The sequence below is a fragment of the Festucalex cinctus genome, chromosome 14 (assembly GCF_051991245.1).
Source record: "Festucalex cinctus isolate MCC-2025b chromosome 14, RoL_Fcin_1.0, whole genome shotgun sequence".
NCBI lineage: Eukaryota > Metazoa > Chordata > Actinopteri > Syngnathiformes > Syngnathidae > Festucalex > Festucalex cinctus.
In genome coordinates, this window is record NC_135424.1 from 6764425 (window position 1) to 6791311 (window position 26887).

At 38.8% G+C, this 26887-nt stretch overlaps 1 protein-coding gene across 2 annotated transcripts in view; it reads right to left on the minus strand.

Annotated features, from left to right (window-relative positions):
• The window catches only part of cdhr1a (cadherin-related family member 1a), a 271515-nt gene that overhangs the window by 135736 nt on the left and 108892 nt on the right, over positions 1–26887 (minus strand). For both annotated transcript variants that reach the window (XM_077496326.1, XM_077496324.1), the window contains exons 6-7: positions 6624–6685; positions 517–696 (exon numbers count right to left, since the gene is read on the minus strand). The gene's annotated coding sequence lies outside the window, so the exon portion shown is untranslated. The remainder of the gene's footprint in view (positions 1–516; positions 697–6623; positions 6686–26887) is intronic.

Here is a 26887-nt window from a genome sequence, read left to right on the forward strand (position 1 = left end):
GGCACTGAATGTTTTCACTAGTCAGAACAAAGGGTATTAATACTCTCAATAGTCAACTGTTTGAAGTCCATGCACTAGTATACTCACCATCCTCGATAGTATGACAGCTCAGTTTTGTTGTACTAGTATGCCAAAAATGTCCTACTAATGCGCAGAAATGAATGAGAATGTCAAATTTCGTATTGCTAGTGACAACAAAGACCGTACTAGCACTTTCCACATCCTGCGACTTGCGCTTGTGAGGAGCCCCCCCCCCCCCCATAAGAGTCCCAAATGAGGATTGATGTGTGGCCCTGCCGTTATTAATATATTGATGGCACTTGTCAGCAACATTACAAATAACATTGTTTTAATCCATATTGATACATTAGCGCAGGTAATTGATGGAAATCCAATGAAACTCCCTAATTTTCTTCCCTTAGACGCTATTTATCCACCATCTGCTCCATTTAGAGCTCCCCTGGGGAGAGTCGTGATGGTTTGAAATCACTGCTGATGAGATTCCGCCGTACTTACCCCACGTTTGGCTTCTCTTTGAGCGGTCGAGTTCGGCAAGGAGCAGTATTTTTTTTGTTGACTTGGACCTTTTTACTGCTTTGAGATTCTCCCCCACAACTCTTCAAAAGCCAACAGGTGCATGTTCCAATGGCAACTTGTGCAAATGCGGTGGGAAGACCTTCAGCCTTGAACACTACCCTAAAAAATATAAATGGTGAAAGAAATAATAAATAATTAGTGAAAAATTATATGTATACACATTTATGGCCTGTACAGGTTCAAGATTCCCCTCATGACCACCATTTTGTTTGATTTAATTTGGTCAATCTAAAATCCGTTTTAGTAGACATGAATGTACAAAAATGTAGCAACACTCATTAGATTCAGAATGAAAGAATGACATCTTGGCTTGTGGTTATTGCTGTCAAATGTTAGCTTCGACCCAAACAGTATGGAAAGGTTAAGCATGAGAGAGGCTGTGAAGACCAACAAGGGGAGGTGTGCACAGATAATCTGCGCGTAATCACGCTAAGCGTAGGTTGACGTGAAACGAAGCGCGGCGCTATCCTTGACCAGTTCGCGTTGGCCAGCGGTCCGCAAAGACGAGAATGGATTTATTGCTCGCAGGCCAAAGGTAACAAATACATGCGGAGGGAGTGTCCACAATGACGCCATTACCACAAGATGGATTCTCAGGCCACCATGTGATGGGGTTGGGAGGGCAATAATGTGGAATAGATTGCTTCCATGATGATTACTTTTATATTAGCCTTATATATTGCTTAACAGGGTAACTTTGAAATTAAGGCAAAACAGGTGCTTTCATTTGAGAGGCTGTCACATTTAGCTAACAGTTTAGCTAGCTATCCGTCTTTCTATTTACCTCTATCTAGCCTGCTTCTATTTTTCTTGCTTGTATCTCTCTCTCTCTCTCTCTCTCTCTCTCTCTCTCTCTCTCTCTCTCCCCATCTATCTATCTATCTATCTATCTAACTGTATGTCCATCTGTCCAGCTGTCCGTAACAATCAGTGAAATGCAGTTTCTTGACACAAGGTTCCTCATAAGATGAGGTTACAAGGAGGTGACTCGCAAACTCCCCTGCTTGAAATCCTTTACTATCAGACTAAAAAAACAAGCCTATATGTATATTTGAAAGTGTTCTGTAATAGATTTTTAATGTGCATTTGTCTATGCCCCAAAGGCTTGGATCTTTGACATTTGGAATAATTGTTGTTGTTCACCAGGGGAGGCTTGTGAATAGCGCAGGGACAATTGGAGTAAATGACTGTGTCAGCCTGTTTATTTGTGACATGATTGCCCGCGGCGGAGCCCGGGGACAGCTATTAGAGGCTGCGGCCATAGTGATGGCGAGGAGGAAAAAAAAACAACAACCCAGCAATCAGCCAAAAGTTTGCACTTAATGCGACAACTTATCAGCCAAGTGCTCCCCCACTGAGAAAATGAGAGGGAAGGGAAAGGAGGCAGGAGGACATCACAGGGATGGAATTGGAGACATTGTTGAACATCATAATCACAATTACTCAATGTGGCTGCCGTGTGAGAGGTCACACGTGTATTCAGTGCCTCCGTCTCCCCCTCCCCAACACACACACATATGTTTGGCCATATTGCACAAAGCTGTCTAATCCATGTAGGCCCGAGGGGAGACGCAGAGCACAGGGCGTCCGGCTCCATATCTAATGACATGATGCTAATATCTTTGCCTGTGGCGTGGCTACAAGTGCAAGTGAAGTGTACGCGTGTGATTCTCAGCTAGTAAAAAAAATTACATGTATTTGTATGATTTTTTTCAGAACAGTATTGTGGCGTACAAGTTCCTACACGACATACAATAGTAGGCAAGCGTCAGGAAGTGTTATTCATTTGTGTTCTACTCTGTAAACAAATAGAGTGAAGCTCAAACTATGGCTAGTGAATGTCATAGTTACTAGCAATATGCTTTTTGCACAACGTTAGTATTGTTATTGAAAAATTAAATAACTGAAATTAAAATTGGAAAAACATTTTCGTTCAGGAATAAAAATAAAAAATGAAAATGCTTTTAAAAAAAAAAACTAACGCTAACTGAAATGACATCTCTTACGTTTACAAAACTAAAAGTAGTTCTTGTGAAAATGCTCATTTTTGTCTTTGTTAATATTATTAATATTAATATTAACATGAGTTTTCAGGGTTCATTTTAAGATGTAGTTCCTTTACTTTATTGACCATTATTCATCTTAAACTCGATAAACACTACATGTATTTTTTTTTTTTTTTACTAAAATTAATACTAAAACTAATTTTTAAAAAAACTATAGAAAAAAATTGCAACAATGGGAAGACCCGTTCGAGGGTGACAAGAGTTGAGAACCACTGATCTAGAGGACTACTAAAATAACCTTAGTTTATTTAACCTTTTTTTCTATTTTATTAAATTAAATCTGGAAAAAAAGTAACAAATAACAAACAATAATTCTGTAATCTATTGAGTGTTTTTTAGGCAATGAAAAGAAGTACTTCAATGTAACGGGCAATCGGCTCTAATGGACGACCTCTTCCAACTCGGTTAAATTGCGGTTCGACTGTATTTAAAGATGAGGAAGCGTCAACTGTGTCAGTTCCCTGTGAATGCGGTTAAATGGTGTGATTGTGTTTGTGTGTGTGCGTGTGCATGCAGGGGGCTAAAGAGGTAGAGGGGTGGGAGCAAGTATTTTTTATTTTTTTAAAGATTATGCTAAATCAGGGCTAGTTGCAGGTGGGGGGTGGAGTCAAGGGCCAGACAAAGACGGAAGAGGACGCTGCCTCCGCTTGGCATTTAAATGGGCGAGAGAGAGGGTGAGAGATGGATGGAGGAGAGCAAGGGAAGGGAAAAACAACAAGAAAAATACGAGAGAGATAAACACACACACACACACACAAAAAGCGCAGAGTTTTGCTGCCGCGGCAGACACTTCTTGTGGCTCCTCAAACAGATGCCGAGGCAGATGGCGGCGAATTGCCAGAAGATGGGCGAAGAAGAAATGAGAAAGCCTAAAACGGGCCCGTGGAGAACAGGCATTAAAATATTTGGTGTTTGTGTGTGTGCGTGTGTGCGCACAGGGTCCAAGGGAGAGGCTGTTAAACAGTATCTCAGCTGGGAGGACTAAAGAGGATGGGTGGAGGATTCTCAGTCAGAGATGGAGCTCGCGATAATAATCACAGGCGTGAAATTACAATGCTGATATTTGTTGCACCCCAGGGTGTAGTGTACTGCCGTGTGGTGGTGAGCTCAAAGGGCCCACACATTACCTGACACGTGCGGACCTGACCACACCCCCAGCCCCGACCCCGCCCCTCCCATATACGTACTTACTGCCCACTCACGACCTAAAGTTTGTTTTTCAAAATACCGATTTGCAGGTATAATGTGATATCACAAATACAGTGAATACCCATTTAGCGCGGAGAATCGATTCTGAACTGAACTGGTTGCCAGCCAATCGCAGGGCACACAGAAACGAACAACCATCCACACTCAAAAGCACACCTAGGGACAATTCGGAGCGCCCAATTAACCTGCCATGCATGTCTTTGGATGGTGGGAGGAGACTGGAGTACCCGGAGAAGACCCACGCAGGCACGGGGAGAACATGCAAATTCCACCCAGAAAGGCCTGGACTCGAACCCGCGTCGTCAGTACTGGGAGGCGGACGTGCTAACCACTCCATCACCGTGCCGCCCTACTCTTATTATTATTATTATTATTATTATTATTATTAATAATAATAATAATAATAATAATAGTAATAATAATAGTAATAATAATAATAAAATCGACTGGTTGACTGCTAAAATGAGCTGCTGGGAAAAAAAACAAAAAAACAAATTGGGATTCATACAAAAAATATATAATTTCATAAAAGTAACACACTGACATATTTGCATGTTACGTGAACCCGTCAAGTGTTCCAATTTCGACTCCCTAAAGAGGTTGATAGTTAAAATGAGCCTCTATAGTTGTCAACATGAACTACTACCGTATCCTGGAGCCTCTTCTTACATTTAATAGGATTTCATACAAAAAAAAAAGACATTTTAATGGGTGGAAAACTCCTGTACAATATATTGGGGTATGTTGATATTATGATGTATTAATGTCACAAGTAAAAGATGGCCCAACTCTCACCATCAAAAGAGGTTCTTCGCTAAAATGAGCTGCTGCAGTGGTAAAGATGAAATACACGACTGGAGAATTTGTCACCACCTTTTAAGAGGATTTCACTTTTTTTTTTTTCTAATGTACAGAAACTTGTAAGCAGTATGTGAAAAAACTGATTTTGGGAATATCAGTAAAAAGTGAAACCCCTGCTGAGAGCCTATTCTTAAAACAACATAAGAGTATTTCATTAAAAAAAAAATAATAATAATAATTAAAAAAAAACAAACTTTGTATAACACAGTTTTCACTGTTTTTCGTCCTTAAGTTAAGACTAGTTTACCTGTTCTCACCTTTACAATTAAGTGGTTAAAATTTGAATAAACCCGTTTTGTCACACTGTATGAATTTAAAAGTTTCATAACGACTAAAATCCGACTTTAAAATTGGATTTGATGTTGTCACTTTAGCGCAGTGGAGTTCTCTGTCCTGCCCTCTACCTGCCGTTTAAGAGTTAAGCAGCAAAGTGACCCGAGCTCTCGTCGGCAACGTGCCAAGCCGTGACAAGATGTGACACCACATTTTGGCGGGCGCGCTCTCGCAGGGCGGGCGCAAGAAGAAGCTCATTTTCATGTCCGTCATCTCCCGCTCCTGCCGCTGCCTCGCTGAAGGGCCCACTCAGCCTGCCTCTATTACTGCAGCAAAAGTGAAAAGTAGATGTGTTGTCAGGCCAAAAGTGATAATGGCAGGGGGAGGGATGATGGAGGTGGGGGGTGGGGGGGGGACGGCGAGTGATCCCAATTGCCCTGCTTTCAGCCGCTGCCACCCCAGCTCCCCCGGCACTAAAGGGTCCACTGACAGATGGGACGGAGCACCGTGGGACAGTGGTGAGTTGGCACAAAAAAAAATATCACCAAATATGTCTTTTTTGTGTGTGTCTGTGGTGCAATCAAAACCATACTAAACTTCCTTTTTTTTTAATTTATTTACTTTTTTTTTTTTTTACAACACGTGTCAAACTAAAGGACCAACCTTTATGTAATTTTATGTAGCATGAAAACGCTTTCAAAATTCTTGAAGTTTAATTTGCTCCATGACCAAATTTTATTGCCCAATTGAAATAAATGGAAATTCCATTAATGCATTCCAGGATTCCTGTCAAAATAAAACTATTTTAATGAGGAAAAATATCACTCCATATTATTGTAGTTTATAAAAGCATATAATGCAAGGTAATGACATAAAAAAAAGAAAAGACAAAAAATTGCTTCAATTCAATGGACATTGTGCTGCTCCTTCTGCTGTGCACACCTTGGCCACCTGGGGGCAGCATAATACGGAAACAAAGTGTGTCCCAAAAAATTGACTTCATTGTGGGAATGCCTCAGCATTCCCACATATGTTATTGTGATTTTTATTCTCCACACTTTTTTTGCCACACAATAACTCCCACGTAATACTTCTGTTCAAATGTCCTCAAAAATTGACGCCTACTGGGGTATATATCGTCTGATTACATATTACTTACAGTATTTGCAAAATTTTAAACATATCAACTTTCCCCCATTCATTTTCAATGGGACAGACATTGAACTTTTTCAAGTATCACTTTCCATGCCCACTTCCATATGTATAACTTATCATTATGACCAGGTGTCTGATACCGCTTGGTGGCACCAGGAGGTTGTAATTTCATAATTTATCCCTCAATTTACTTTATAAGCATGCGTTCAAATATTAGCACTGAACTATTAGCATTCAGCTTTCAGCATTCCCACGCAATTTCTGCAGCAATTGCACTTAGTCAATTTTAAAAGTAATTATCTTGAAACCTACTAAGTTTAGCTCAATAAAATCGAACAGTTTGGGTCTTGAGCATCATAAGTTCATTGTGAATATAAAGATATAAGATCTTGATCTGTTTCTTTATATTTTGTAAAAGAAAAATTGTGGTTATCTCAACAAGAATTGCCAAAAATTTCTGACCTGTAAAATGATGTCCACTTTTGTAGATGGAAACAGTGGATATGTCAAAAGTCCTCAGCACACTGTAAAAGAAAAAAAAAGAAAAAGAAAAAAACAACAACTTGTATTTCTTAGGTCTGAAACACTCATTTAAGTTGGAAAAACTTCTAAAATCTAAATTATTGACATTTACAGCAACAATGTTTGTTAGTGCAACAAAGCAAGCACGTTTTTACTTTACATCGTTAAGTTGGGATCAGTAAGAAAACTCTTATTTATTTGTTGTGAAATACAATTTTCACAACAGATAAAACAATAACTTAATTCACATCAAATGTTATTGAAGTTTGTTGGCTTGAAATTGGCACCGCTACGTAGATGCATTTTTCATCATGAGTTAGCATTAGCATGAAGCTAATCGACTCAAAGTTATGTGGTTGTTTTGAATACACAATGCAAAATAATCTTCATGTTTAGTTTGACGGTCAACTAAATGAAAATATCAAGTTCCCCCATATTTTAAAAACAATCAACATTCTCAACCAGAACAAAACATGAAGAAAAATATATCGAGATTTTGTCGAAGTTATGTAAGCACCATTCTAATCTTTGCCTCTCAGCAAACGGCGAGATACCCCAGGGATCTCTCAACCGGGCCCAGTGAAGGTCATTACAATGTCATCGCAAAGTCATCCCATCCAAGTGGCGACTATTGCCCTCTGGAGGGTCGGCACGGAAGGACGAGACGAGGAAAAAGGAGACACGCTGACAGACAGCTGGGGCTAAAAAAAAAGTGGAATGTGGAAATAAATGCAGACGTGGAGGTAATGTACAAGCCTGCCTGTTAGATTTATACCGCCGAGAATTGGCCGGTAAAGATGCACTTTGTCTTCGGAATATGAAAACAACCCCTGCGCTCGGGCGCCTTCCCAGCAGGGAAATTGCTGTTTTTACATTTTGGAATCATTCTCCCATAAGGGATACGGATAACAAATGAAATACTCAAACCCGTTGTCTGATTTATTCCTTTTATTATCCACAAATATCAAACTGGCAGTCAAAGGATGAGTCGCCTCATTCAGAAGTGGGATGGGTTGAATGGGGGGGGGGCTCAGAGCCAATTGGGAGCAGACAGCCTTGCATAAACAGGCCAAGAAATCATGTGGGAGGTCGAATGTGCTAGACGGTGTCCAAAGTATGGCTTGGGGGGCATTTGCGGTCCGCTCCACCGTTTTTAATTGGCCCTCCGAACATTTGAATGAAATAAATGTGACCTTCATCGAACGGTTACGTGAAGAAGTTGCAATGCTGAGAGATAGCATACTAGTTTTAAAATTTAAAATGAAAATGTAATAATAGCTAAATGGTGTTTTGTTTAGTTTTTTAAATAAAACAAGCATTATGAAAAAAAATGTCACACATTATTTTAAATTTGAAACTCTTCACTTAACAATACATCTGAAAGTAACACATTTTTATATTAGAAAAATATTTTAAGTAGAATTTTACAGCATGTTTTAATTTTAATGATTTCAATTAAAATGAAAATTTATCCCATGAGTTTTTTCATTCAAAATTGTAAATAGATTACAATGTTCTAAGATATCACACTACTTTTTAAAAATAATATTACATGGTATAGTATCATACATCATTTTAATTTATTTTAAAATATTGTTTAAAAATGAAAATGTCACGCCGGTTTATTTTAAATTATTTAATAATAAACAAACAGTAAAATGAAAATTGTCATATGATTTTTTTTTTACTTAAAATTGTTGATGAATTTAATTGGAAAACAATGTTTTAAATGTTACAAGGCCTCACATTTTATTTTACATTTTAAAATAAAAATTTGAATTTATCTCAATTTTTTGTTTTGTCATTTAAAATTGTAAATAAATGTAAATGTTACAAGATAAACTATTTTTTTGGAAAAACATTTTACGTACAATATTACACAATCTCAGGTTATATTTGTATTTGTGAATGTTACTGAAATCACATAAATTCTTTTTTTTTTAAATTATTATTATTATTATTTATTTATTTTTGTTTTTTAATATCACACCAACTTATTGCTTTGTCAACTATCTCACCAAACTGAGACTGTTGTTCAAATCTATTTTACTACTAAGCATATTGAAATTCAGCAAATATTCTTATGACACGTGTGAGCGACATTTATTGACACAAGTTTACAATATAATGTATATTAAAACAGGTAAAAGCTGTGTTGGAATCTTTACATTAATAAACTGAATATATTCATTCATTACTAAATATTGAATTTGATTTATCATGTTGACGCCATACATCCCTCTGACCTATGATTTTTCTCAGTGAAAAAAAAAAAAAAGTTTCACATCTCTGTACTCGAACCTTCACGTCATGCAGAACGGCTAAACCGAAAAGTCCCCGCAGTATTGCCGCAGCCTGCCTTCTGCGTGTAATCCACATTAAATCCACAGGCCACATTTGAATAATTGCACGCCTGTTCCACCTCCAATCTTCATGTGACCCCCGACTACATGGACGTCACATTTATTTATTTTTTCCACGACTAGGAGAGCCAGATGCCCACTTACGACGGCGGCGTAACACAATGAGCCTCATTAGATATTAGTAATTGACCATTAATGAACTCCTTTCGATAGCTCACTGAGGAATACGCGTGGGGGCCCCTGGGGAGCGCTTTGGAACAGGGGGCCCTCGTGGCATTAACATACTCCCAAGGCTACAAGAGGCTTTTAAACGGCCAATCAATAAAGAGCATTAGCTCATCTCTCGCCGTGGACGTGTGTGGACAAGTGAGCAGTCAAAAGGCCTTTTCTTTCCAAATGATGGATGCCGGGAAACACAAGCTGGCAGATCATGTGACTACGGAAGGAAAATATTACCAAAACCCCCTGTGGTGCACCCCCCCTTCCCATTTTGTTGTTGTTGTTACTTTGCATAAGCAAAACAACATCAACAGCATAAGGGAGACTGTAAAACAGTGCAAGAGAAGGGCGTCACAAATATCATGTGACATTTACAGTACACGACGGCGCCGAGGAGCCGGGACCTTGCCGGCGCCGAGCGGTTTTATTCTTAATTTTCTCATTTGCGTTATATGGCACAATGAAAAGGATATCATGGCGTACAAATACCATACGCCCTTGAAGGCGGCGTCATAAACGGCCCGAGCGCGCGGCGGAGGGGAAATTTACGGCTACTGCGTCGTCACAGCAAAGTACTCGGTAAAAATTTCATTGTAACTTTCAGGGAAATAAATAAATGTGCCCCTTGACCTTGAAGAATTGAACCCCGCCCCTCCCCCACCTATCCAGCTGCCTCCATGGAGAACAGGCTAAAGATAGGTGTCCCACCTTCACTTGCACTTTGCCCAGGCCCCCTGAGATTTGTGTCGCGCTTCCCTCTCTTTGTCTCTGCTAAGACCGCCGACAACCCCTTGAGGGAGAAAGATGGAAGAGTGCAGAAAATAGTGATGCACGATTGGAAATTAGATAAAGGGAATTCAAGCCTTTGGTTTGTGTCTGTCTGACTGTTTCTTAAAACTGCTGGGGCAAAACTAACCCGATGTAGGTGAAATAGCTAACCCAGCACTGCGGCCAAGCCAATGTTGGGTTAATCCACCGCACTGACCCAACATGTTGGGTCAAGACTTTGATTCAACAAGGGCTAAAGATGACCCATAGTGATACGTTCAAGCTACTAAGAAATTGGTTAGCAGGTTAAAAGTACAGTACTGTTTTTTTGTTGTTATTTTACCAGCATTTTAGAAGAAGTAACTTACATATAAGTTAGTCTCGTCATATTGCCCCCGCCCGCTAAAAAAAATAAAAAATTACGCGGCTCTAATACGCAGTCGTACTTACCCCTTGTCAAGCGGTTGCAAGAATAAAAAATGTTCTGTTACTTCAAATATATCTCAATTTTAGTGCACAAAAAAACTGTGTCCAAAATGGCAACATCTTCAAAACAAATAACAGCAATAATAGTAATAACTTTAGTCGTAAGGCTGCTCGATTATGAAGGAAATATTAATCACAATTAATTTGACAATAATTGGAATCACGATTTAGACAATCTTTTTTTTTTTTTTTTTTTTTTTGGACAAAACAAGAAAATGTTTCAACATGTAAAAAATATTAAGACAAATACTGTACATTTCTTTAAAATACGATATTATGCAAGTCCCTTTTGGACCAAACAAGATTGATTAAATTCATTATTTTAAAGGGATACTTGACTCATTGAGCCAATTTCAGCAGTAAAAAAAAGTTCATATTTCGTCTACAATTAATGCGGTAACTTTTAATACCTTTAAAAAGTATTTTTATTACATGCTGTCAACTGAAGATGACATCACCTGTGCTGAGGAAGTAGTTAACAACCAATCATGACTCAGTTTGCTGAAAACAGGTGAACCATGATGGGTCGTTACCTACTTCTTCAGCACAAGTGATGTCATCACCAGTCGACAGCAAGAGAAAAAAATAGTTTTTAAAAGTATTAATTGTACATGAAAAATAATGAAGTTATCAAATTAATTTGGGACAAAATATTAACTTTTCATTGCTGAAAATGGTTCAATGAGTCAAGTAATTCCTTTAAAATTAAAAAAAAAGAAGTGCAAATGTCTAAATTTAAACAATGTTTTTTTATGATTATGCCGATTTTGTAATTGTTGAGTGGAATACTTGCACAGCCCTACTTAGTAGTAGTCTTTAGGTCATGTGACGTTCGCAATGCGAGCCCGAGGGCACTTTTTTCATATTATTTCAGTAGTAGCAGGTGGCAGCGCAGGATAAAATGTGTATAAATGTGGTGTTCCGATCGATTGGCCATCGATTGTGATGGGCTGGCTTCCGTGGAAAAGTCCATGATTGGTCAACAACACCTGTAGCTCATACTTTTGAAGCCTGCAGCTGAATTAGAGACCGGCATTATTAAAGCAATCATTAGTAGGCAGCTGTAAAAGGGGATCAGAATCTTTAGCATAAAAACAAAACAAAAAAAACCAAAAAACTGATCAGTACACCCCTAATATAATGTATATATAATACATTCGGGTATACAGTGTATTACACCAAAAGTCAAAAATATTAAATAACATTTCTGAGGGTGGAAACACATGAAATACAAAACCTGTGACTAAAGTTATACTGACAATCTTGTAAAATTTGGGTATTCTTTTTGTGAACAAAAGTGAGCAAAGGCCCGCTTTCCAGATACGCACGTCCTGCCCCTGCTCTAACGCCACACACTCGGAATTCAAATTTACAGCGTTCTAAACGAGACGCTTTCAAACATTTTAATAACCCCGCCGAGTGACGACTTCAATTAGCTTTTATGAATATTTTCCTTGAGGAGCGCCGTCATCGCCGCGGAAGGGAATTTAAAAAAGATCATTTAACATTGCGCCGCCATTATTCTTGAAAATGAGGAGTTATTTTTACCCGCCTCATCGTGCGATTAGCTCCCTAGGTTGATTCGCACGCCATTAAATGACCATCTACGGAAAATGGCTGCCATTTGATTGAGAGTAAAATCAGCGTTTGTCTTCCGGATCGGCTGACGAGAGGCGTTCCCGTTCCTTTATTGACTATCTATCGCTTGATTATGCCATCGTAAGGTGTCTCTGTCAATAGCGTGACATGCGAGCTGGCACTTGTACGCGCCAAAAACGGCTTTTTACGCCGCAAAGCTATTAAACAAGTCATCCCAACTCCACTTTGTGGAGGGTGAATGTGGGAGTGCAGCAGAGTGTAATGGCTTTAATCTGCCTGTTGTTTGTCTCATGGGCATTAAACACCATCTTGATATGAGTGAGACGACAGTGAACACAGGAGGGGGTCGTCGTAATATTTAATAGGTCATCAAAAGGAATGAGGGCTCGACTGCTGACATTCGCCGGGATAGTTAGGAGAAACCCCGGGAGTTGTCACATGAGTCATTAGCGGAGCGCCAGCGACTCGCTGGCGACGTCGTTCAAAAGAGGCTGGAAAGTCATCATCGAGTAAATGTGACAATTCAAAGGAGCCCCATTAGCTGGCGTGAGATTTGATTTGTGTTTCCACCCTGAAAATAGACTTCATAAAACTCTATTAGCTCAATTGGGAATGAGGCGGCGCCTAGATTGATAGAGATGGATTGGATTTCGCTTGCAGCGGTTCACTTCAACGTTGGTCAAAGGCTACAAACTGTTATAGTAAGTAAATCGTGCGATTGTTGTAGAAATTGTACATGAATGCTGAAGAGTTGACGAACTGAAATGCTGCAGAATTGCAGGGATGAAGAATTTAAGATTTCAATTTTGGATGACTTGAATTGGAAGAGGTTGGGGAATAGGCTATGTGAAATATCTTAATTTGGTTGTGAAAGTGTTGGAATTTAAGGATTATGATAAATAGTTCCGCATATGTCTGGAATGAGGTAAATATGTTGAAATTGGAATGATTTGAGTCGGTCAAGAACTCTGGAAGAAGAAGGTAAATGTGTGAACTCTCTCTTTATTTGGACAGTTTGCTGTGACATTGTTGAAAGTTCGGCATTCTCCCTCAATAGGTTGGGTTGCAATCACGTAATTCCGGCGGCGCACGGAATTCAACTGGGGTCAGGAAGTATGGAACGCGACTATGTAAAAGTGTTGGGTGAGCCTGGACGTAACTGACAGGCTCTAAAAATAGTAAAATATGTCGGATATGATCCTTACACTCTGAGGAAAAGACACTTTTCCGAACTCGTGTCGGATTTGCCTGGTGTGGAGGGAATCGACACTCGCCCTCCAGACATCGTACTACACCACTAGCCAAATGAAGCGTATAAAAGCCTGGAGGCTTACAACTATTTCCCGCGTCTGCGAACTTGGATCAAAAAGATGACTGCCGTCTTGTTTTTGTTCGGGTGAGTAAATGTCTCTTTTCAAATGTACACAAAGGTACTGGCGTCAGGCTACAAGCTAGCTGGCTAACTGTTACTTTCCCTGCTATTTTCTACGTGTTGCTAGGTTAACCATTCTCAGAAGTCTAACGTATTTTGTGGCCATCCTGGAAGAAGGACCTCAATTTAATAACCACTGGTTGTGATAGCTAACGTAGCCCAGTTTTGCTAAAAACAAAGACACGGCCACTTAGCATGGACACACAAGCTGTAGAACAACTCCACATAGTTTAGCACGGTTAGCTATGTTTAGCTATTGAGAGTTTTATTCAGCTATGTAATTACTATAAAATTGTATCCTTACCTGATCGCTGCATATACGAGCATTGCCCAACTTTGCTCCTCTGGATTTCAGACAGAAGTTTTTAATCCAAGTGTGCTGTCTTCTTTCGGTACTTTTTTTTTTTTTTTTTTTTATTCACCTTTATGGGTTGCTACTTCTGGCCCGCAAAAATAGCTTTTATTTTTTCCTCGATTAGACCAGTTGGCACAGCACAAAACGTCGGCATTTTCTCAGCTCTTTCCTGGGAAAATTACTTCGTGTCCCCCATCTGGGATTGGGCGGTTGTCGTGACGTCACCCACCTATTATTGCGCACCTGCAAAATGAGATGTGGTGGTGGCACCCTCACGACCCCATCTCTAGTCTGTGTGTCGTGTATTGAATATATAGTGTTTCCTGTTTGCTGAGGTCTTTTTCCAAACCCATACTGTGCTCCCCTTTCAGGAGTCCAATTAGGGATTGTCCCCCCCCCCCCCCCCCCTTATGTTTTTATTTTCATTTGCGAAAATAGGCCATTATAAAAGTGGTGGATTCTGCATCTCACTATTGGTCATTTTTTCTCTATGGCTCTTAGATAGACAGGTCCAATGACAAAGCTTTTGAGATTCTGATTCCGTAATAAATAGTTCCCAAGATGTCCTGATAAGCTAATTAGTTCAGACCAAGCACAGGCAACTGGTTGGCAATACAATGAAAATGGGTGGATGAGTCGACTTAATTTTTATTTCAGAAATATTAATCAAAACACAAAATGTTTCTTGGGTTTTTCAGGGATGTCGGAACGACTTAAAGGCATTTCTATTCATTTCAACGGCTGTAATGAGCTTGCCAATAGAACTACTTGGTTTGATCCAGAACGACCGAATAAGAAATTCCATTCCCGTCTCAAAAGGATCGCTTGTGAGGATGCAAACAAAACATTTCAGAGGAGAATTCAACTGTCACATTCGAGACCTCTCAAACTTTTCCAAACAGCAGCCCGCCGCTTACATGCCCCCCACACATCGATTCCCCTTCCCAAGAGGCCCCGAACCAATTTCTCTTGTTTTCAGACTCGTCCCCTCCCCACCCCTCCTCGCTCGAACCTGCAGCGGCCGTCAAAGACGCTCATCCATCCACCCCGCGTGACTATGACTGATCTGGCCACCAAACGATCAATTTGTATCCCTTGCTGCTCTTTCTGCGTCTCCCGTCTCTCTGCGCTCACTTCATTCTCCTGCCTGTTTTCTTGATGCGCGCAATATGATGAAAAAGCGAGAGTGCAGACGGCGTTGACACCCGAGCAGCGCCGGAGTAACAATCCTATCAGCGTTTGACCTTGGAACAACGCCTAATTCCTGCGTCCATCTATCTGTGCGCGTCACACCAGAAACTTTTCACTTATCGAAAGCCGCTTCAGCATCTCGTCCATATCCTTGAGATCTAGCTTAATGTACTAGTGCGCTCTTTGTCCTCACTAGAAGACAATTCAGCGCATGAGTTGAACGCTAGTACACATGCGTCTTACTAGCAGAGGTAAGTCTTGCGTCAAAACCGACGGAAGGTCCGTCGATCCTTCAATAGCGGATGCCCGTTGAGTTGACGATTGACGGGAAACTTTGAAAACTGACGGACTGAGCATGACGGAAGTATTTTTTCGTATGTCAATGTAATCGTCAATAACCAACTGACAGACTCCCATTTCATATTTATTGGTACAACCGTACACCACGCACACAGAAAATAACGTGAAAATGCCACAGAGAAATCAAAGCGTTCAAGTTAGGCGAGGTTAGCGAGTGGCAACATAAGATGGCCGCCCGTGGCTCTACTTCTCGCTATGGCGACAGTGTTTTGTACTTCCTGATTTTTTTTGTTTTCGTTTATTTTGTCGTATGTATGTAGACTGTAAAATGTTCTTGTCAATAGTTTATTGGAAAAAAAAAATAAATAAATAATACAATTGTTTTCTATTTATTTGCGGTGAAGTGTCTTCACATGCTGCAGACGCTCGTCACTGCCTCCTATAGTTTAGGAGAATATAGACTAAATCTGGGAAAAGCCATATATGAAAGGTGGCAATCCGTCAAACAACAAAGAGAGGAAGGAGAATTCCAGAACTGCGAAATGTAAGAAAATCTCATGTTTAATATTTAATATGAGCTTAATAAAGATTGTTTATTTGAAAAAAATAATTTCACTCACCAGTTCATCATGATAATAATGACAGCGTAATGGACTGAAGGCCCAGTGAAATTTACTGATGGTCCTAAAATCACAGCTGTAAATTAGTGATGACGGATTGACAGATTGACAATTACAATTTTGTTCTGCTGAAATAATGACGGCTGGACGATGAGTGAATTTTCGTCACTGTGTTGTTTTCATGTTTATTTTAGTCATTGATGAAATTTTCAGTCAATTGTTATCGTCTCATGAATGGCTTCTATTTTAGTTTTTGTTTAATTTTCGTCTGAAAATAAATGTTGCTGACGAAAATTATGACGAAAAATTTTCATAGACGAAATTATCACTGTACTAGTAACATTTTTTTTCATTACTTTATGGTACCAGCAATCCAGATTATGATAGCCTTGAACAGCTGGACACACATAAAAGGTGAAATCTGATTGGCCAAAAAAAAAAAAAAAACACAAATGCTACACATACTATAAAACGACTGTCGAAAATAAGTTTTTACAATTTCACGTAAATTGTAGATGTAGGCCTGCACTTCTGAGTGTAGAGAAGGCCTAGAAGGCCCTGACTCCAGAAATACTGTATTGTAAAATCAAATCTATGGCGTAAATTCCGAAACGGTTTCCAGGCTCCATTCAGGAGCGTGCATCTCTCCTCCATTCATTAAGCCGTAATTGGACGCGATGCTCATCCCGCAACGCGGGGATTCCTCGGAGGCACGGCGCGGCGGCGTGTTGTGGAGAAGAACCGTTAATCCGTCCTGTAATTGCGGCGAGCAGACGGCAGGGCCGCCTTCGTTCGCGGAACACATTAGTCACCAGACGGGAACAATAGCCAGCGTGCGCAACGCACGTTGCTGCTAGCATATGCGCCTTTCCCTTTCAGGCAATTTGTAAGGCCGGCTGCTGAAGACAGGCCGAAGACCGCGGAACAGCTGGAGCCCCTCCGTGATTGATAAACGCACAGGCGACAACTTCAGACTCCCCACCCACCCCTCCACCAATGGAGACAAAGGCGCCACAATGCCGCCGTCAGTGCGCCGTGTCGTTGAGTGCGGACCACCGACCTGGCCCCGGTCCTCAGCTGGAGGAGTCGAGGTGCCAAGAGGGAGGTCGGGACCCTAACTAATTACCGTTTTATGACAAAATGCTTCTTTTGTGGTTGTTATATAATTGATTTACCTTTCAGGGGGAGATCATTATTAAGTGGCTCTAGGAGGTTGGGACTGAAAAGGGGGGTTGAGAACAAGCGCACACGTCTGCAAACTTCACAACAAGCAGTTTGGCAGTCAATGAACAAAACAGTTCGAGAAGTAGTTATGAAAGCATTTGACTGGCTAAGGCTGTTCCGAGCAATGAGAATATTTGGCCAGCTAACGTCGCGCTAGCAACAAACTTGAACACCGGACCTCAAATAAGAACTAGCTTAATGCTAGCTAGGATGAGGCTACTATTAATGTAGATTGATTTTAAATGGGACCTCTGTTCTACCATTGGCCAGGTTATACGGCACGAGGTCATTTATTTTAAGCTAACAAGGTTAGCATTAGCATGTGTTGACGCGCCAGTGTAGACTACAATCCGACACGTTTGAATGAGATAATAAAATATGGCTTTGTAAACATATGATTAAGACACTCAGTTTACTCTTTGATCAAATTGGATTTGTTTTCATTCGTTAGATTGAAAAGTCCATTTGTAACCCATTTGGGTTGCAACAGCGCTGCACCGTATATGGAATATAGCGTAAAGCTAACAAAAATAGCATTGATATCACAATGTTATAATCCTTCAAGCCACAGAAATTTCAACACAAATTGTGCAGCGACACATTAGAGCTGCACAATTAATCAAAAACTCCAATATAATATCAACAAGTAGAATATTTATTGTCATATATTAAAATCTTTGAGCCCAAAGAGTGGAAAAACAGCGGCTCGTACGTGCATCGAACACAGGTAAGGCTAGTCAAGCAAGCATCTATCGCACATGATTAAATACAGATTAGGATATTGTATTGATCCGTATCAACATCCGTCCCGCCATGCGGGCGGCTTCTAACAGACACGTTCACAAGGCTCATTGCCTCGCCCTTGTAAACTTTTGCTTCGTTTGTGACCCATGCAAGGGCAGGTCAGCGGCTTTGTCACGGTCGCTGTGGCGTGCTGAGTTTTTGTTTTTTTTTGTTTTTTGGGTGCTCGTTGACCTCCTGCGCAGATATGCCATTTGATGTGATCATGTTCGCCAATTAAGATTATTTTTTGTTATTTGTTATCACTTTCTATTTATTTCGGTTTTGTTTGCCAATAAAGGTTATTTTTTGTTATTTAATATCAATTTAATAAAAAAAAAAAAATCATTCTTTAAAAATAAAAGAAATGAAAGGGGACAGACAGACGTAAAACTTGTGATATCTGCCCCTAATCAACACAAACAATAATCAAGCCAAAATAAATAACAGCAAACAGTCAAGACGCTTTCATGGTAACAATTAAACAAAATAATTTATCAGCATGACCTTGTGCTAAATATATTTTTCCAATCGTTGTGCTTTTATACATTTTTTTTTAAATACAAATAGACTGAGATGATTTGGTTTTATAATTCAGATTGTTCCACAAACTGACAGTCAAATACATCGTTCTTTTTGTTTTGTTCCGTATTTAGGTTTGGAAAAAATATCTGTTCCTCTTAATTTTTACTACTTTCCCTTTTTTTTTTAAATTTGATTTGTATATTAATTGGTAAAAATTTCATGATAGGCTTTATACATTATTTTAAGACGGTTAAACTCCATCAATTCAAGTTTTTAGTTGTCTAAATACTGGATTAGTGTGGTCTCTGTATCCACATCCGAAAGTGACACGAATAGCCCGTTTCTGTAAAAGAAAGATGGCTTCAGTGTAGGTTTTGGCTGCATACCTCCACACTTCAATGCAATAGGTCAGGTATGGAACAATCAATAAATTATATAACAATAAACAAGGAATTCTTGTTCAATGATTATTTAACCTTGTGTAAAACTACTACAGTTTGTATTCTATATGCGCTTTCTATGTTAAATGTTCATCATTAATGAATCTCATTCCAGTTTTTTTTTTGTTTTTGTTTTTCATGTATGGTCCAGACATCCTCCTTCGTGCGACAAAGTGGATTTGAGGCTCATCCATTGCACGGAGCGGGTCCACATTTCATCTGCCAGGACACACCATGAATGAATGAGTGAATACTGATGAACACGCAAAAAAATAGATGCACCCCATCTCTTTCTCTCTCTTTTTTTTTTTGTTCATTTTTGTGGCAGAGGTGGAAAAGAGGAGGCGCCCTTTCGCTCCCCAGGGAGTCGGGGGCAGCCTCCTCCATATTCACTCAAGTTCACAAGGAGGTATCAATCTCACTTTGCGACGACCAGACTTCATTTGTTTGTGAGCACGGCGGCGCTCACGTGACGCTGACTATTCTTCAAATCCTACTTAAAGTACAAGTACACACACACACACACACACACAACTAGATTGAGTCAATCATACAACACAGTATAAATGATTTGGTTTCACGTGTCACATGTTGGGGGGTACAAAGAACGGCCATATATATATATATATATTTTTTTTTTTTACAAATTCAAAACCTAGGTTAAGGTTTTACTGGTGAACAAAATGAACAGATTCTTGCAAATCATGCAGTTTAGGACATTAACTTCCATCACCCAACTCAACTCTAGAGCACTTTAAAACAACTACGTCTATTTTCTTAAGGTGGAACACAGAGGAAGCAGATACAAGGAAAACAGCAGAGGCCCTAGAATTGAACCCTGTGGAACACCATACGATCTAGCAAAAATGTTTAGTAATATAATGGTGCCTTGGGAAGAAAATTTAATTTGCAAACATTCGTAACAAAAAAAAAGTTCTAATTTGTATTTTAATGAAAAAAAAAAAACAGACCTCCATAATATTTTACTTAATAAAAATATACAGTAATGACACAATTCAATAGCATTCAGTTTCATACCCCAAAAAAAAATAAATAAATAAAAAAAAATAAAAAATTGGACATACGTGTTTTCTACATAGCAGCGACAATATAGTTCAGTGAGTATTGTCAACGTGTTGCTCAGCGCAACATTCATGCTATTTAGTGTTAGCATTAAGCTAGCTGACTGAAAGGCTAAGCTACGTGGTTGTTTAGTTTGACAGTAAACTTCAACTGAGAGTAACAACAAACATCTTGCAGTCTCTCTTTTTTGTACAGTTGTTTGCGAGCCACATCAAAGTATTGTTTTTGTTCGATTTTCTTGTCCAATCAGATTTAAGATCTATGTCAAAATAATCTGCCCATGCAGGGCCTTTCGGATTAGTTATGCTGGTGCATGTAATGTAAACTTTATTAGTGATTGGACTGTTTCTTTGGCCAATCAGAATCCAACTTGAGGACTTAAGTTTTTTTTTCCATCCTCCAGAACATGTTACAGTGAGTATTTTTGTTTCAATGTTAGCTACACACATTTATATTGTAAACCAAGGACATAGTCGAGACATTTTTAGGTTGTTAACTCATTCACTGCCATTGATGTGTTTATCCGTCAATGGCAGTTAATGAGTTAAGTCAATTCCGTTCCCATTGACGTGTATATCCGTCATTGGCAGTGAATGAGTTAAGTCAATTCCGTTCCCATTGACGTGTATATCCGTCAATGGCAGTGAATGAGTTAAGCTCTCTCTATTTTGCCGTATTGGCAACTTTCTCGCCACCCGTAATGACGCCCGTGTGTCAGGTCTGCATCCTGGCTTTGGTTTGGTTTTAGCGAGCCAATGGGCCATGCAGGCCTTTTTGTTCCCCCCTCGGTGGCGTGTCTGCCCTTACATGTGTTCAGTTGGGCCTACTTTACCCACACTATTGATTGCAGGTGATGTTCTGGACCGGGTCCAGCTGACCTTGAAGCGGCGTTAGATGCATCATTGTCTGCGCCAGGCACCCTCCCGAGACCGGCCGGCCCGCCGCGATTCCACATATTGCGCCACTTCACACGACTTTTATTTTTTTTTTTTCCCCTCCACTCCCGCTTTGTGCTAATGAGAAATCTTAATATGCAATCATGTTAACATTGGCTGTAATTTGCGGCAGGGTGCATCTTTGTTTGCGCACACACCTCGCAGCAATTGATGGATATCCAATGAGACGGCGAGTGGCTGCCAAGGGGAGTTAGCTGGTGCGGCTTGTGACACATCGCCGAGGCTGGCGGGAAGTACGCCGCCTTAAATTAATTAACAACGGACCTCTTGCAGCCGCTCACTTCTGTAAACAAACATTTTAATACGCGGTAATTAATTCAATCTGCCAAGCTCCTCTGCCCCCTCCCATAGATCTTCCTTCGGTGTTACTTGGCCCGTCTTGTTAAAGAGTTTATTGTGTGCAAAAGTGGGACGAGGCAATGTCCCGTCACTCCGAGGAGCGAGACTCTTACCTCAACTCAAACCATCTTCCATGAAAAGATTATTTCAGATGTTTACATGGTAGAACTTTTCAGTTGTATTTTTTTTTCTTTTTTTTTTTTTTTTTTACACAAAGTACCACTTTGAATTTAAAAAAAAAAAAACTTGGAGAAAAGTTGGAAACTTGAAATGAAATTTACAAAATTGATGGTTGACCCGCAACAGGAAAAGTTAAATATCGTTCTTGAAAATATATTGTAAAAGCATAATTTTCGCTAAAACAACACACGGATATTTACTTGTGTAAAATCTTGGACTTAATATGAAATCATCAAATAGAAAGTATATTTAGAATCAACGACTGTTCTAAATATATCCGTTCCAAGCTTTGAAGAAAAAAAAGTAGCAGAAAAATGCCATTAATCGTGATTAATCGCGATTAATTACAGAAAATTGTGCAATTAAAATGTATCACTTGACAGTAGAGCTGTCAAAATTAATTGATTCATCAACAAGTAATCAATTAGGTATGTCACAAAAATTTAAAATCTTTTGCTTACACCCTTCGGTTGTATATTTATGTATGGATTTTTTTATTTTTTTTTATTTTTTGACCATGTTGAATTTGTTTTAATTTGCCAATGAACCGAATAATTTTTTCATTCATTCATTATCAAATTAGTCGACAACTATTTTAGTAATCGACGAAACATCAATAACCAGCCCCCCTTTTTTTTTTTTTAATCATACTTATATGAAGTACAAAATAAACACCAACCACTGGTTAACTCTTTGACTTCCAAACATTATCCAAAAAACAACCCCGACAGTGACAGCTGATTTTGAGCATTTTCACTCGTCTTTCAAGGCAAACAAAATATTGTGCGCTACGACTACATAACCATAAAAAAGTTTCTACCTTATTTCGTTCTTTAGTAATCAACATTTGAAAATAGGTCATTTGAGTGACATAAGCGAAAATAGAAAAAATAAATAGAGAAAACAAGCTTTTTGTGATGATACGTTTTTTTGCACAACATTGACTTTGACACTAATATTTTTTGTTTTAGTGACACTGTGAATTAGATTTAAAGTGTCAAAGACTTTGATCAATCACGTCATCGTTGAAAATGTAGTTCATCAGCTTCGTCATGTTTCATTGTCATTTCGATTAAACCGTCAGCCCATTGAAAAGAGATACAATGCTGCCATCTGCTGGCCATAGTTAGTGGGTGTTTTGGGATTCCACGACCCATTGACCAGGCAGCGCTCCACTTAAAAGTTGCACTGCCCATTGATTAAAAAAAAAAAAAAAGAAAAAAGAAAGAAAGAAAAATCTTAGTAAACATCAACTAACGTTTATGGCGGCATTAATTAGGATTTTAGCATACGCCAATAAACGTTTTTGGAGGTCAAAGAGTTTAATAAACAGTAATCAGGGAAAAATGCTTTTGTAATACACTTTAATCTATAGAATATAATAGATTCTTGAAATATTTGATAGTGACAGCACTATATAATAATGCATATAAAAAAAAATGCACGTAAATAATGTTCACGAAAAACGATTCAACGACATTAAATGCAAATGTATTGTACTTAAACATAGCAAAAACTATCATTTCAACATGTATATCAACTCGAAAAGTAATAAAGTAAAAACCCTCGTCGGCCCTGAATATGATTTGACTGCTGTTTACATCCACTTTACAACATGAGCGTGTTTGTGTTCTTATAAGTTTAACGCATCATGCTTTTCTTCTTTAAATGTCCCGAAAGATCATCCAAAAAAAGGGGATTTTCATGATTAAAAAAAATAAAATAAAAAATAAAATAAGGATGAATAATGGGAAAAGAAATCATATGGAAGGCATTAAATTGAGTTTACTGTAAGTAGAGAATCAGTTCGAGTAGATTAAGAGCAAAATTGGGAACTCCTTAAATGCAAATGTGAGAAAAGAGGCATTATTGAGTCAAATCTGCAGGCGGCGTGGACTAAAACACTGCCACATGGATTAAGATTTATTCGGCCCAGATTTCTTATTCAAGATAAATAAATCTCAGCACTCCAAATAAATCCCTCAAATTATCTACAGTGGCTAGTTTTGCATTTATCAGCGACCAAGAAGAAGGCGGGGGCGGAGGGGGGGGGGTAAAAATATGTTGCATGAGTTTATGGAAATCCACGTTAGCAGGGGGAATAAATGTGGACTCAAGGGGCATCGCTGCACAGGTAAGCTGCTTTTGGAGGCTTCATGTAAATCCTAAAAGTCCAAAAGTCAATTACTGGGCCATCTCAAGCGTGTGTTACTTGAAAGACTCTGATGTTTTATTGAAGAGAGGCTTTAATTCATCGGCCTTCCCTTTCATGCAGCTTGGAGAGCGAGCGAGAGCGAGAGCGAGAGCGAGCCGCCTTCGGGTGCCCAGTGTCAGATGTCACACACGCACGCATCGAAAAAAAAAGAGAGCGAACACACACTAATGCCCAAAAACAACTCTCAGGTGGTCTGCTTCACTCCACTGATTACAACACACACACACACGAGCGCACACACAACCTTCTCAATGTAGACCACACAGACGACGAAGAAATTTGACACAACGTCTCTTCCTTCGCTGCTGACCTCTTAAACGGCCAGATGACAATTTTCACAAAGAAATGCGCAAATTCAAATTTTTTTTTTAGTACACTGTAGTATCTGTGATTTGTGTCTATTCTTGACCACTAGTGGAGATATTACAATGCGTTCTAACTAGCAGTGCTAGGCTAACAAAAACTAGCTAAACATGTTTGCATGTTTACATCCCAAATTTCTTTATTTCTATATTTATTTTTTGTGAGTCGACAACAGTCCATGTAGAAAAAAATAATAATCACTTTAAAATCCACCAATAATAGCTAAAAATCAGTGATTTCAAATGAGATATGTACAATTAAGTCATCGGTGCAGTTAAATGTCAAAAAGTGTCCTACTGCACTACGACGAGGACAACCCTACACTCACAAAGATTTATTGTATATTTAGAAAAAAAATAAAAAATAAAAATAAATAAAAGTCCTGTATACCAATGCTAACCATGTAAAAAATAAATAAAATATTTTTTTTAAAAATGGATCCACATTTTGATGACAATTTTTGGCCAATTTTCAAAAAAAAAAATAAAAAATAAAAAAAAATATATATATATATATATATATATATATATATATAACGATACACAGGATTAAACATGTATACCAGGGGTGTCAAACTCATATTAGCTCAGGGGCCGCATGGAGTAAAATATATGACTAAATGTGCCGAATCGGCAAAATAATGGTATATAACTTAAAAATAATTGGCTAAAATGGCAGACTGAGTAAGTTAATCTCATCCCTTCAATTCCTATTTTTTTTTCTTTTCTTTTTTTTCTTGGCATCAAGATTACACCAAAGCAATACTTTTTATATTAAGGCTTCAGCCTTAACATAAAAACAACGAATAGGTGAATTTTTCAGTTCAATTATATGCAGATTTTTGAGATTTTTGGGCCATCGCTAAATTACGAAGCTCAACTGTAATCTGTTGTTTAAAAAAATAAGACGAATGCAAATGAAACGCGGCAACACTTTGCCTGTATGAGTTCCGGACGTGTTAAATCTACCTGTTTTGCATAGATATAGTTCCCAGAATGCATTGTGTGGCACAGTTAATGAAGTTATAAGGACGTTAATCCCTGTCATATGTATTTGTGTTAGCAGTAATTGAATTTGTCTTGTATTTAACACGTTTATGTTGGTCTATGATTTAAAAAAAAAACATTTTTGAAATTTTGAACATTTTGAAATTACAAATTTATATATTTGATTGTGGCTGGCTGATTAATTGGACATTACAATTTTTTTTTTAACTTTACAAAGTCATCTCGCGGGCCGGATCAAACCCCTTTGTGGGCCTGATCCGGCCCACGGCCCGTATGTTTGACACACCAAAAAAAGTGCAACAGAAAAAAAAAAATAAAATCATTTATGCATGTAAGCAAAATTTCAAATGCAATGTCAAGTCAACAGGATGATGATGTCGCATAACTGAAAAAATGCCTGAAACAAGGTGACAAAAATGGTTTAAAGAACAAATTGTCAGTTTAACACCATAATTGGGTCAAACTTTTTTCCATCAAGTAATACCTAAAAAAAAAAATAATAATAATTGAAGTGCATGTTTCAAATGTCATTTTAATTACATTTTTGATTCAGCGATACTTTCGCATACCACTGGAGGGAGCCTTTGTATAGTGGGACTAGTACCACACTTTGAGAATTCTTTTTTTTTCTCAACATTTTTCAGAATAGAAGAAACAAACGCAACAAATTCAACAGCTAAAAAGAATCTCGTTACCTCAATTTAACCTTTGCGGATTATCATGACGTGAAAAACACTTTTAAATCAAGGGCATTGGTATTTCTTATTGATATTACAACAGTAAGTTAAAAATGAGGCAATATGCTATTAGGCTAACCTTTTTTTTTTAAGTTGAATAATTGTTTAATTTATTTATTTCTCACTGTAATTAGCCCAAGTGTGCTGCTCATGCCCAAACGGAAATGGGGTGCGCACGCATGAGCGCCCCCCCCCCCATCCGTCTCCTCCTTACCCCTCTCACTCCCATCTGTCAAGACAATAGGACGTGAATCTTTAATCCGTGAGCAGCCATCGAGGAGGCGGGAATTACAAATTACAGATGTTTTACTGCGCGTTCCCTCATGCCGACATTTGCGCACGGCCTGCGAATGTTTGCGGGCAGAAAAGGTGTCGCTCGCAAATGTCAGAATGCGGAAAAGAGGCGAGCGCGCTTCCATATGACACCGTCATCATTTGGTAATTAAACCCTGGCTGGCTTTTAAATATGAAAAGCTGGCAAGAGGAGAAAATTATGATGATGATGATGGTGGTGATGATGATGATGCAGGCTGTATTTGCGACAAAGCGTCACGGGAATCGAGCGGGAAGCATATGCCCGCTTTTCCGGCAGCCTGTGAGAAACTTTTGTCAACAATTTTTTTTAGAAGCCTCCAAAAATCTCATAAAAAGTGATTCTTAACGTTTTCTGTAATGATTCATTCACATACTTAACTCTTTTGCTCCAAAAAACGTATAAATATGTTCTATTTTAAATGTTTTAAGTGTCCCAAAGACGTATTTATACGTTTTTTTATGCTAGATCATACAGAAGGCTTTGATGCAGCCTCTCTACTGCAGGGAACAATTGAAGCAATGGTAGTTTTACAAAAACGGCCAGTAGGTGGCAGCAAAGTACAAGAGATCAACCAGGGCCATGTTAAAACAAGCTAATTTCCCCACAGTTCTAAGCAGATTTGTGACTAATAATTGAACTTGGCTATATTCTAATGCTAATTGCTGCAAAACGAAAACAGATAGAAATATACTTTTTTTTTCCTGAT